Source organism: Rhinopithecus roxellana, chromosome 9, assembly GCF_007565055.1.
Source record: "Rhinopithecus roxellana isolate Shanxi Qingling chromosome 9, ASM756505v1, whole genome shotgun sequence".
In the NCBI taxonomy this organism is placed as follows: domain Eukaryota; kingdom Metazoa; phylum Chordata; class Mammalia; order Primates; family Cercopithecidae; genus Rhinopithecus; species Rhinopithecus roxellana.
In genome coordinates this window covers 29,724,962-29,739,422 of record NC_044557.1, presented here as the reverse complement: position 1 = coordinate 29,739,422, position 14,461 = coordinate 29,724,962, and the positions used below count along the sequence as shown (strand labels likewise).

The window sequence follows — 14,461 nt, the reverse complement described above, 5'->3', positions numbered from 1 at the left end:
TATCTGTCCATCAGTCACATTGCTGTTCCTTTGTGATGACATGGCCGGTGGTTTAGACTACAGTTGGAAAAAAAACTGTTTCGGATGATTAAGTCTGAGGTCAGGGATTTTTGCAGGAGAATTTCCCCTTCATTCTGGCTCTTCAGGCCACATGCTAGGGATGAATTCTATAGGCAGTCCATTAGAAATTCACAAGCACACAAGGAATGGGCTTCTTCATTCTTTTCCTTTCAGAAAGGCAGATATTTATTAAGTAAGCCAGCTGGCTCCACCGACCCTCACTGTATTGATGGCACTACAAAATGAAATTTACAGAATAAGCCAATTCATGTGACCAGCAAGTTCAGAAAATGGCTGGATGGGTCTGACATGAAGCATAGTAACACAGTCACCTCATTCCAGCACTGCTTTCAAAAGCTCTCAGACTGGAGGCTTGCCAAGGGTTGTGAGTCCAATTTTCCACCTTGACATATTAAAAATGATCATGGTTGATACTGAAAATTATTCCACTTTTCAGTTGTATGCCAATGTAATTTCCTATGAATTGAACAAAATGGTCCATATAGCATTAAAAGGCCTATATTTTTTTCTATGGGAAAAAAAGACAAATTATTCCTCTCAGCCCTAATTGTACAGAACTCATACTATTGGCATTGTGGCCCCAGTTAACTCAATTCATAAAGGCAGCACCATTTCATTTTTACCACCATATTTCAGAAAATGATTCTGTTGAATGGTGTCCCCCATGCCTTGCAGCCTCAGACATCTGAGAGTAATTCAAAAGCTATTGGGCCCTAAACACTGAAGTTGCATCTATAAACTGAGATATTGAAAGCTTAAATAAGTGCCCATTTTGGGAGGATGTATCCCCTAATAGACTAGGATTGTATGTAAGTGTCCCAGATAATTCAGTCACTATTAATCAGGACATAATGAAGATAAAATATCCAGTCCTCATAAAGACTCACACCTTGAGAGAGATTTATTTGTGTGCTTCAGTTGAGCAGTGGAGATTTGAAATGCACATGAAAGTGTATCTTGCTTACATGTTACTAAATTACTGGTAGAATACTGCTGGGGTTTACCTCTCCCTTCAACCCCTCTTACAAGAGCAAATGACTTGCCTTGCTAAGAGTGAAGGCGAGGAATGCAAAATACATAAACAAAAATAGAGTTCAGAAGGGAATTTGATAAAACGTAGTGATGAAGCTCAGGCAAATTCAGAGATGGAGGCATACAGAGTTCAGGAACGTTCAGCAAGTGAGTAAGCGACGGGCCCATTTAAAACGACTTCCATTGAAAGGGAATTCTTGGAGGAGCCAAATAACACCTTAACAAAAAGTACTGTGGGAATTCAATTAAATCACAAGATGACTTTTGGAAATTAAAGTAAAAGAATTTTCAAATTTAGGAATGCAATCATCAAACTCCAAGGAGAATATCCCCTGCACCCTAGATCATGACCAGGCAGATTTAAAGTCTTCTCTAAATACAGAGCAAAAGCTGAGTGTGGTGGCTCATGCCCATAATCCCAGCACTCTAGGAGCCTGAGGTGGGTGGATCCCTCAAGTCCAGGAGTTTGAGACCAGCCTGGGCAACATAGTAGGATCCCATCTCTGCAAAAAACTAAAAAAATTAGATGGGTGTGGTGGTGCACACCTGCAGTCCCAGCTACCTGGGAGGCTGAGGTGGGAAAATCACTTGTGCCCAGGAGGCAGAGGTTGCAGTGAGTGATGATCACACCACTGCATTCCAATCTGGACAACAGAGTGAAACTCTGTCTCAAAAATAAACACATAAATACAGACCAAAAATTACAAAGAGTTGAAAATCACAATGGAAAAGAAAGATGTGCAAAGGAGAAAGTCAGGAGACTTAACAGGGAAAAATACAAATTTCAGATGGTGAAAAAATAAGTGATGAAAAAGAGTAATGATCGAACAATAGAAACAAAGATCTCATCTGAAGATTAAAAGAATCCCTTAAATCAGGAGAGATAGAAGAAATGAGACACACATCTGAGCATATTCTTATAAAATTCTCATATTCCAAAGAGCAAGAATCATTCCAAAAAATGGTTTAAAACCAGGAATGCCTGGAGACTAGATTTTTAAAATTATTATTAAAACAACTACACACTGAATACTCAACAATGTGCTGGTATTGTTGGTACCTGTTGGTTGTCTTTGGAATATGTAGACAGATCTCAAGAACAGTTTGGAAGAACCAGAAGGGCATTTAAAAAACCTAAGAAAGGCAAAAGTGGGCTTCTGGTGCCCGGTGGATTGCCCCTCCATGAGGGCAGGGCCTTCAGCTCTGGGCATGTCTGTGAGGATTCTGGGGGTTCTGGGATGCTACACATCCTGCTGTGAGGTCACTGCCTCATTTCCTCCTTATGTGGACAGCTCTGCAGAAAAGTGTTCATGTATTTTTCTACTTAGGAAACTTCTTATCCCATCATAGTATTCACTGGGATTTTCCAGACATTGATCACCATCCTAACATGACACACCCAATTAAAAATCAAGTCTTCCAAGCTTCAAATCAGAAACAATGTTATTACAAAGACAAAGAATAAGACTTGTTTCAGATTCTTATCTTAAACTCTAGATGTTAGACAATGAAGTAGAATATATAGACCAATGGGGAAAAATAATAACACAACTCCAAGGATCCTATACCCAACTGGGATGAACAACAGAAACAAAAAATATTGCAGGTATGAAGAATTAGAGATTATACCACTCTGTTGGTTAGAGTTCTTATCTGCAGATAACAGAGTCCACTCTGGCTAAACAGAGAGGTGTAGAGATAACTGACAGAATCACTGGGAGAACCAGAGAAAGGGATTATAAAATTAGGTTCTGAGAAAAATCCTCAGACCCACACTAAAAGAAATGGACCTAATGGGGCCCCCCACAGGGCCATGCTTCTTCTGCCTTGATCAGAAACTGCTGCTCCCAGTTTCTGGGAGCTGGGAGCTGCCAGCACCAGAAGAATTCAATGTTCCCGCCACCTCGCTTTTATCAGAGGGTCCCATTTCCTCACATGCTCAGTCACCACCTCATGTTGATCCTTCTTTGTTTCAAGTCTTGCAGGGGTAGGATGGCCTGGGTGGTGGACAGGAGCCTAAGATGACTGCATAAGATTTCTCACTTTAATCCTAGGAGTGTGAGTATTATAAAATATCAAACCCATGATTCCATTACATGGCAGAGGGGATTTTTCAGTTGTTATTAACGTTACTCATCAGTTGACTTTGGGTTATTCTAAAAGGAGATGATCTGAGCAGTTTCAAATGAATCACATGAGCCCATTAAAAGCAGAGAGTTTTCTCTGACTCATACCATGAGGGCAAGTCAGAGATTTCAAGGAAGAGAAGGATTCAGCACACTATTGCTGCTTTGGAGATGGAAGAGTTGACATTAGGAGGAATGCATGCAGCCTCCAGGAGTAGAGTAGCCTTGCCTAACAGATCAAGCCAACAAAAAAGCAGGGACCCCAGTCCTATCATCTCGAGGAAGTGGATCCTGCTGACAATGATAATCTGAATGAACACAGAAGCAGGTTATTCTGTAGACCCTCCATCCTGGCTCTAAACCCTTGATGTGGGCCTTCTAGGACCCTGAGCAGAGAACCCATCAAGACCTCCCAGCCTCTGACCTACAGAATCCATGAGATAGTAAATGAGTATTGTCCTAAGCCACTAAGTTTGTGACCATTTGTTATGCATCCTGGAAAAGTAATTAATCTCAGTAAAACAGGTCACATGTGGAGCCTTAGCTGCATTAAAAAAAAGTAGAAAATGCCTGAAAAAGCATTCACAAATCATTGTATAGTGATATAAATTTTATACTCATAAAACTCAGATATGTAAAAATTAAACTTTATTTTTACATATCTGGATTAAACTTAACTCTTGAAGTCCCTCATTTACATTCAATAATGGAAAATTTAATTTTGCTAATTCAGAATAAACTCAGATCACTTCCAATTTAAAATTTAGATAAATAATTGAGTCTAAATTAATTTAGACTAAAGGGAAATGTAGTCTTTACCTTCTAACATCTATAGTGAAGAAGGCATGCCAGAAGGAGAAAGGAGTGAGTGGTGAGTGAGGAAATATGGTAAGTGAAACAATCACCCACGTACCTGTTTAAAATATAAAGAAAAGAGAAAAGCAGGAGAAGAAACAGCATCTAAGGGGACCTATGGAAGCCTCTCAGTATCCTGCACAAGCCAGCTTGGTGTGGGGAGCACCAAAATCCTTGAGGGCCACTAGAGGAGCACAGAAGGGGAGGGAGGGCCAGTGAACTCAGAGGGACAGCGTGGTTAGTGAGGATAACCCAGAACGCACGGGCCTGGCACCTGACAACCTGTTAGAACCATGGGCATTGGCAGTAGATGCCCTTCTACACACAAGGACCAGATGAGACAAGAAACATCTCAGCAGAGACCATGTGGACAGAGAATGATCAGGACCAGACACCCTCTCCCCTGGGTCACATGTGTTTAGCTCTCTGGAACTAACCAGGGGATGAGAGGGGATAAATCAGGATGACTAAATTATTTATCTAAATTTTAAATTGGAAGTGATCTGAGTTTATTCTGAATTAGCAAAATTAAATTTTATCCTGAATTAGCAAAATTAAATTTTCCATTATTGAATGTAATCCTGAATTAGCAAAATTAAATTTTCCATTATTGAATGTAAATGAGGGACTTCAAGAGTTAAGTTTAATCCAGATATGTAAAAATAAAGTTTAATTTTTGCATATCTGAGTTTTATGAGTATAAAATTTGTATCACTGTACAATGATTTGTGAATGCTTTTTCAGGTATTTTCTATTACTTTAACATCTACCTAAAATAAAGAATGAACTAAAAGAGTATAACTGAATTGTTTGTAACACAAAGGATTAATGCTTGAGGGGATGGATACCCTGTTTTCCAGGATGTGATTATTACACATTGCCTGCCTGTATGAAAACATCTCATGTACTACATACATACCCATTATGTACCTACAAAAATCAAAACTAAAAAATATTTTAAAATAAAATAAAAGCAAAAAAATAAATAAAAATAATGTAATACTCAAAATCATAATTGTGAATCTATTCTTTAAATCAACATAATTGGCAAAAAAAAATGGTGGAATTCAAAAATCAAAGCATGACTTAAGTAGTCTGCAAAGACCTTGAACTCCTTGATTGCTTTCTTAGGGCTCTGAGGTCACTTGGGTTTTTTACTCATTTTTAATGTAAGTTTGTTTCTTGGGAAAATAGCATAGTAAAAACCAGTCATTTTTTGTCCATTTACTCTATTCTAGACCTTATGTGTTGTTTTATTTAATCCCTATGACAAACCTGGTCAGGGAGATATTGCCACCCAAATTTAAAACTGAGCCTCAGAAAGGTTGTCTGCCCAAGGTCAAGCAGAACTCATTCTAAAAGCCTATAGTCTTTCCATCACACAGCACTTCCATTGCTTCCATTGGAAGATAATTCTTTTTGATTTAATTCAATTATGATAGGGAATTTCTCAAATTATTTCTTCCAAATGAGAAGGAAATAGAATTTTTATCTCCAAGGGTCCATAGTATTTCAATATCTCAGAGGCTCCTTCATGGCTTGGCCACCAGTTGAGTCTAGCTCAGCTATCTCCACTCCCTGGGTCTCCTATTCTTCACCTGCAGAATGAGGATGCTGTATTCTAATACTCCACTGCTGCTCTGATCCTCTAGGATTCTAAGACCCCCAGGAGTCTTTGAGAGGCTTCTTATTGCCAAGAAAATTGTTCCAACCAGTATCATGGCCAGTGTCGGGGAGCCTTGATGTTTACCTGGCCACTTACCTTATTCCCTGCTCTTCTGCAGTTGACAAGCTTCAAAAAGCTGAAGAGTGAATGTATAGATACAATAGAAAGCAGACCTGTTCTTTATTTTTCCAGAAATCAGAATTAAGATAAACAAGTGGAAGTTATCAGAAAACAGGCTTCAACTCATTATGAGAAAACACACTCTGAACACTACTAAAAATATTATCAATTATGTACTTCATATTACTTTGGACCTGTTCCTGTGCTAATCACATTTATGTATTTTTATTCCTTATAACCAACCAATAAATCAGATGCTGTCCTTATTTTAATATCAGGAGATGGAGGCTCAGAGAGGTCAATTTACTTGCCCCAAATTATGTAGCTAAGGGGCAAAACTAGAATTCAGTAGTGTCTTACAAACTAAAAAACTTTGATCTAGATCACTTTTCTATACTGCCTCTATAAAGCCATCCAAAAATATCTAGGGTTGACGGAGTTTCTTAAATCTGCTCCTTGATATTGTTCATTAGTAGCAGAAAATTTCAGATAATGACTCTTTTTTAAAATGTTTTTAAAACTAGCTCTGGCAAGTTTTATTTTAAAAAATTTTGCATGGTTTATTTCTCACCAGCCTATTTTGGCATGCTTCTAATGAAATCAGAATCATCTAGAACAACAACAGCCACTGTGCATAATCTGTAGTATTTTTCTCATGCTGTGCCCAATTCAATGCTATTTTCACTGTAGTGATGGACATTAGTTTTGGCCAACATTGCATAGTACTCTATTTTGGATTTCCTCAAAGCTGGCCAGTTGTTAACGAGGATGACGAATTTCGCTTTGCCATGTCTGATCATCTACAGAGTCTGCTTGTACCCCAGCACGTTGTTTCCATTTTTCATAACCAGAGTTGATCACCTCCAGAGACTTTGATGTCTTCCTTGTGGTCACCATCTTCCTGCCTTAGGTACAAGATGGCTCCCCAACCAAGAGCAGCCACAAACACAGCTGGGAAGTAAGAAAGACACCAATAACTGTTGAGATATGATTATTTTCTATCCACTATTTTCCCTCTGGACTCTGACTAAATTTAAGTTGGACTTTCACACGTTAGCCTCTCTAACTTATTTACTGTATATCTCTTTGTCTTCCTATTCTGCATCCTGAATTTCTTCTGATTTAACTTTCAGGCCATCAATTCTCTCCTCAATTGTGTTGAATTGGCTATTAAACCCACCCACTGAGTTTTACATTTTGGCTTTTGTGTTTTTTAACTTCTGGACGTACTATTTAGAAATTTTTGAAATCTAACTATAGTTTTATCTTTTCAGAGATAAGCTTATCCTTAAGCTTATCTTTACTTTTTAAAACATAGTAAATTTATTAGTTTCTTATTACTGCTCTAACTAGTTACCACAAACTCAGTGGCTTAAAACAACATGAATTTATTATCCTACAGTCCTTGAAGTCAGGATTTTGAAATCAGTTTCACTGGGCTAAAATCGAGGTATTTGAAGGCTTTGCTTTCCTCTGGAGGGTCTGGGGGGGATTCCACTCCCTTTGCTTTTGGAGATTCCTGAGGCCACCTACATGCCTAGTCTTGTGAACCCTTCCTCCATTTTCAAAGTCAGCAGTGTTACATTTTATCTCCTCTCTGACCTTTGCTTACATCCTTATATTTCTTTCTCTCTGACACTGATCCACTTGCCTCCCTTTTATAAGAACCCGTTATTACATTGGACCCACTCAGATATTCCAGAATAAACCACCTAATCTCAAAATCATTAATTTCATCATTTCCACAAAGTCACTTTTCCCATGTAAAGTAACATATTCACAGGTTCCAGAGATTAGAATATGGACGTCTTTCAGGGGTCATGATTCAACCCACCACAGTAAGCATAGTTACCTTATAGTCCATGTCCAGTAATTTCAAGATCTGAAAGTATTCCCGGGTTTGTGTCTGTTGTCTGTTTTTCAGACAGTTTTCACACATGCTGCTTGCTTCATTATATGCTGAGTTTAAAAGGATGTCAAAAAACAACTCACTTAACATTTTTAGTTGTTTTTTAGGAGTGTTTGCCCTGAAAAATAGCTCACAATAACCAGAAATTAGAAGTTGAGTCTCCCAACAATCATGATAAATGTGTTGCACACTAAGATTATGTCCATCACTGTCCTCATGGTGTTATATACATTATATCTAGAATGAAACTATGGAAGCGACTGCAGCCCTACGTAGCAAGCTCCCAAACCCAGGACAGTTCAAATAGGGGTAACGAGAACTGAAAGGTATGTCATGTTTACTGTGGAAGAAACATTTTAAATTAGATGTTATAAATGATAATGAGTCGGTGTAAATACTCTTACAATTATTACTAAAAAGTCTCAGGCCCATCACACATTCCTTAAGTCACTTATTGATCAGCAGGCATTTTATTGGACACCAAATGTGTATCCCTTACTCCACAGGGACTATAAATACAAAGATAAATAGAAACAATCTCCGACCTTAAGGAGATCACCAATTACTTGGGAAAACACACACCAAAACTGTTACAACAGCATGTGGTTGTTTGAGTGCAGGGATAAAGAAAACCACACAGGAAGAGGTGCCTCATCAGAATTCTGCCCTGCTGATCTGCTGATTTGGGTTGATTCTCACTCGCTTTGGACAAAGGACAAGTTCAGGGCTCTGGGTTGCTAAGAATCAATGACAAGCTCTTGTTCTTGAACCACATCTGTGTGCCCATGGGTTGGCTCATGCCCTTCCATGTTCCAACTGCATGGAAGCTGTCAGCCTCCATTGTATAGCATCAAAGATGGCAGGAGGTGGCAGTCAAGTCCTTTACCTGTGCATCTGCTGTGGCTGGCACCCAGGATGTCCACTCTATCTTCTCTGCAGGTCTATGCCACATGTCGGGCAGTCCTCTAGGGAGAACAACACCTCCTCCAAGGGCTTTCGAGGTCTTTGCTCCACAATGTCAGCAGGTCATCTGATTGATATCCTCTTTCTCTTGCCTACAATCATGTGGTGACATTTTGTTTTCATAGGTCAATCTTCAGCTATGCCAGATGAGGGATGGACCTCTTTGGTGAATAGGATCACTCTTTTTCCCTAGCCTAGTCTTCCCACTGCAGATGGTTTATGAAAGGCAGGGATGAGATCAGCATTGAAAGAGATCTCATTCTAGGAATGCAGCAATCATGGCCTAAGGCAATCAAGAGAAGACATGGCTGCAGAATGTATTACACCATAAAATCTAAGACGATAAGTTCAAGATGACCAGAAAACATTTTCCTGCACACGGAGGGTGAGACTTGCATTTGTGGTCATCACAAACAAAGCACAGTGACAACCTTTAGGGACCCATAGGAAGTCAATATTTACCAGGGCCAGGATGGAGGATTCAGTGTCATGAGTAATGATGTACCCAGCATGAAACAAATGACATCGGAGAACTCCAGAGGCAAGTTTATCTATTGTTTCAATAATAACAGATCCTAAAGAGCCATGGCATTGCCAGCAATAACAGCATTGCTACTTTTTCCTTACAATGAGAAATATGAAACAAGCCAGCCAAGATACGTTTTACAATAAAGAACATGACATGATGGCTCCTGAACCGGAGCCAGAAGAGATGGTGCCTGTACACTACAAACACTCTTCATGTGCCCTAACCACAGGATTAAGACATAATCCTCTCTTTTCTACCAATGATTCTAAATCTTTGTTGATAAATCATTAAAAGCTATATGGCCCATGAATCTTATAACACATCTTTAATCAAATTGCTTTTAAACAGGGCCCTCCAAAAACATGTTTGAGATCTAAAAGGGTCCAATTCAGATGAATTCAAACTCTTACCTGGTCTGAGCCCTGTCTTTACTATTGCCCAGGATCCAGCAGTCTTGCTGACTGATTTAATTAAGATTCAGGAACCGCTGATTCACATCTAGAAGTGCATTCACCGTGATCAAATCCACTGGACAGAAGTCTGTTGATGTGCTAATTAATGAACACACAGCTCTTTTTTCAGTTGTTTCATCTTTGAGTGCTTTTCCAAACATTCCTCTTGGGAGTTAATATGTCTTTTAACTTTTTTTTCCTTTATGCTGATTAATGAGATCTTGGTTACAATCTAATTCAAGCTGAATGTTCTCCCTTTTGGGGGCCGGATGGAGCCAACAATTCTGAACAGTTTTCTAATGAGGTGATTGGAATATTTAGGGCTTATTTTCATTTTTTGTGGGGGTAGATATACTAAAATCCTTTAGATTTCAAAGTATATTCATAGGAATTGAGAACTGGGAGGAATGAATACACTTGATCTCTTGCAAAATATAAAACTGAGAATGGAGACTATGATAACTCACAGCAAATGCTATTTAAATCCAGCATTTCATTCAAGTCCTGTTAATAAGCAGCCATGTGATATAGGACATGTGATTTTGTTTTTAAGTACCTTGTTTGGATGGGTTTTAATCCCAATTCCACCACTAACTATCTAAGTGACCTTAACACCTAGGAACACTGAATATTTATCAAGCCTCTGGTATGGGTCAGTCACTGAAAAAAGTGCTTATTTATGAAACGTATCATATTTATTCTCACCTCCTAAAAGATAGAGACTATTACAATTTTTAGCAGCAGTAAATCTTTATGGGTCTTCAGCAATCTCAATTTTTGCTCCTCAGAAAAAAGAATTTGACTGAGGGGCATAATGCAGAGTGAGAGACCAAGGCAAGTTTCAAAGAAGGAGTGAAAGCTTATTAAAAAGTTTTCAAACAGCAGTAAAAGGAAGTAAAGTACACTTGGAAGAGTGCCAAGTGGGCAGCCTGAGAGTGAAGTGCATGGTCTGACTTTTGACTTGGGGTCTTATACATTGACAAACTTCCAGGGAATTGCATCCCTTCTCCCCGATTCTTCCCTTGTGTCAGGCTGTCCATATGTGCAGTGGCCTGTTAGTACTTGGGAGGGGGACTTCATGCCCAGTATGTTTCCTGGAGTTGTACACGTGCTCACATGAGGTTCTCCTCCCTTATCAGTCAAGTGTTCCTAGAAGAAGGTCACATACCAGTTAAACTCCACCACTTTGCCTCTTAGTGCGCATACTTGAGTCCACTTGTCCAACTCCTGAGATCTTATTTGGAAGCTGGTGATCATCACTTTCAGGTGTTTCTGTCTATTGGGAGACTGCCTTTCCCTGGTGCTGGCTGCAACCAATTATTATTTTACAGAGACAGCTTAACAACTGCCTATCGGCTGATGGTTGCCTGACAGTCCTGGTTGGGTGAGGGGGCAGGCTTTTCTGCCCTGCTTATGTCTGCCTGACTACCTACCTGCTGTAACATAACCGCCTTTCCAAAATGAAACAAAACAAAAACGATAACAAAGGAGGCCTAGCGAAATAAAACATTATGAAGCTATAAAGTGGAAAGGTCAAAAAAATTTTAACTTTTAAATTAAAATATAACATGTGTGCATACCTTAAGTGTGTGTAATAGTTTGGCGAATTGTTACAAAGTGAATATACTCATGAAACCACTCCTCACGTAACCCCAGGAGCTGTGCTCCTGACCTTCCCAATGACTACCTGTTGCTCCTCCCCAAACGTAACCATTAGCCTGACTTCTAACACCACATCTTGGTTTTGCCTATTTTTGAGTTTTCATACAATTAGGGTCATACAAAATGTGCCCTTTTGTGTCTGGTTTCTTCCACCTACAGAACTGATTCTTAAATGTGTTGGTTGTATACAACAACTTTCATTGTTTTTTACCCATTACCATTTATTGAAAAGCTGTCCTGTCCCCACTGCTCTGCTATGGCGCTTTGTCATAAATCAAGTGTGCATGTATATTTGGGTCTTCTGGACTTTCTGCTTTGTTCTGATGATCTGTTTGTCTCTCCTGTGTCGATACCACATTGAATATTTTCCAAAGTCTTGGTATTCAGTTAAGAAATTCTTTCAATTTTGTCCTTCTTCAAAATTGCTTGGTTATTCTAGCCCCTTTGCATCATCACAAAACTTTTAGAATCAGCTTCTTCATTTTTACAAAATACTTGGAATTTTTTATTAGATTTGCATTGCATTGGAATAGATCAATTTGAGAACTGACATCTTGAGATAAATGAACCTTTATTCCATAAACATATCTTCATTTATTTAGCTCTTCTTTTATATATTTAATAATGTTTTGTAATTTCAGCATAGAACTCTTAAACATGTTTGTTAGATTTATTTCTAACAAAATCTATTTTGTTAAATTTATGAGATTTTTAAGTGTTATCCTTTGAAAATATAACTTATAATTGTGATTTTTATAAATTGAGTATGTTTCAAACAACCTTGTTAAATTTATTTACTAAACCTAAGAGTACATCTTTAGATTCTCTGGAATTTTTTAAGCACAAAATCATGTAATAGGCATGCAACTTTAGCTTTATTTCTTCCTTTACAATCCCTATACCTTTTATTTCTTTTTCTTACCTTCTTGCACTGGCTATGACCTTAAGTAAAATATTGAGAAGTAAGGCACTATTCAAGCAAGTGTCTTTGTCCTATTCAGTTATTACAGGGAAAAGTTACAAAAGTTCACCTTTATATGTTTGCTGTGAATTTTTAAAAATGGATTTTTTTTTATTAAGGAAGTTTTCTTCTATTACCAACATGCTAAGAATTGTTTAGGAATATGTGTTGCATTTGACCACATGCAGTTTCTACATTTATTGAGATAATTTACAATTTTCTTTTTTTATTTGATTAGTGTCGTGAAGAATTATTCAATGATAAACCAGCCTTGCATTCCTGGAATAAACTCAATTTGGTTATGATGCATTCTTTTTTTTCATCTAGTGCTTTTTTTTTTATTTTTTTTTTTTTATTTTTATTTTTTTTTGGTTTGCTAATATTTTGTTTAGGATTTTTGCATTTATCTCCTTGAATGAAATGGGCCTCTAAGTTTGCTTTCTTATAAGGTTCTTATCAAATTTTAAATCAGGTTTTTCTGACATCATAAAAATCTTGAGGAGGGATTTTTTTTTCTGTTTTCTGGAAGACTTATGTAAAATTGATGCCATTTCTTTTCTAAATGTTTGGGAGTATTCACCTGAGAAGTCATCTGGGTCTGGGGTATTCTTTACAGGAAGGTTTTTAAATGATGCATACATTATTTAGATTTTCTATTCTTGTGTCTGTTTTGGTAACTCTTGTTTTTCTAGGAATGTATACATTTTACCAAAATGTACTGGCATAAAGTTGTTAATAATGCCCTCTTATGTTTAAACAAAATGCCTTTAAAATCTTTCTAGCAAGTCTCAATTTCACTCTGGATACAAAGTTGCAGTGGACAGCCAGCAGGCATCTCCTGCCATCAGCCCTCCATTGGGAAGCCAAGTTCAGCAACAGTTCTGGGAGAGGCTTGGGATAGAAAAAGAAAGGACGTTGCTGTAGATTAAGTAAATGTTCCAAGATATTCTATTAATTAAGAAAATCTTGGAGAATATTACACAGTCCCCATGGTCCTAGATTATAAAATCATTGTGTTGAGCTGAAGCAAGTGTCAAAAAGAAATGTGGAATGTCACTACCAAGACTTTTAGATGGCAAGCATACTTAATGGAAACACCTCTTTCTTAACTCAGAACACTTTCTGCAGCATTCAGGTTTCTAGTTTAATTGAATTAAGCTGTGTAGTGTTCTGAGCGCACTTTTGGGACATTGCAGAGACACTCTCTGTAGATTACATGATTTGAAAATATAGTAAAATAAAATTTAGTGAAGTGGTGCAACTCTCAGAAATCAGACATGACTATGCTGTCCAGGTGCGGTAGCCCATGCTTATAATCCTAGCACTTTGGGAAACTGAGGTGGGAGGATTGCTTGAGCTTAGGAGTTAAAGACTAGCCTGGACAACATAGTGAGACCATGTCTCTACTAAAATTAATAATTTAAAAAAAGCTGGGCATGATGGTGGGTACCTGCAGTCTCAGTTACTTGGGAGGCTGTGGGAGGATTGCTTGAGCCCAGGAGGTCAAGGCCGCAGTTACCTGTGACCGTGCCACTGCACTCCAGGCTGGGTGACAGAGCGAGACTCTGTTTCAAATAAAAAAAAAAAATTTAAACCACGACTATGCAAAATAAATGACATTATTTTTGTGTGTTACTACCTCCAACTCTCCTGGGCCATTAATAACTAATCTCAGTCACATTGGAGTTCCCTTCCCCTATTTCCTCTGAGATTCCAGTAAGTTCCAGGGACAGGGTAATGATGGCAAGAATTACATGGTTCTGAGGCTTTGGGAAAGGGGACCTCTCATCTTTACACACTAGTTTCAACTTGTGTTATTAACAGAAACTTCCACTGTCCCATCTGGCCTGTGACCAAGTATCCACACAATTTGTCCACCAGGCCTGATCTGTGCCCTCTCTTGGACCCATGAACACAATCAGCATCTGCTGTGTAATGGGAGGTGGACAAATGTCCAGTCCACCTGGTCACATCATACCATATCTTCTCCTAGAAGTGATGACTTCTGAGTATTGGAGCCTACAAGCCTATTAAGGATTTGGGGCCTCCCTGAGGCTCACAGCCTGGGGGATGGGCTGCTTGTCCTGTTGTCTCCAGAACCTGTC

The 14,461-nt window shown here is 38.5% G+C and overlaps 1 pseudogene; it reads right to left on the bottom strand.

Moving 5' to 3' along the window:
* Positions 1–6,440: 6,440 nt before the first annotated feature.
* Positions 6,441–6,777, bottom strand: LOC115899729 (annotated as a pseudogene).
* Positions 6,778–14,461: the final 7,684 nt, after the last annotated feature.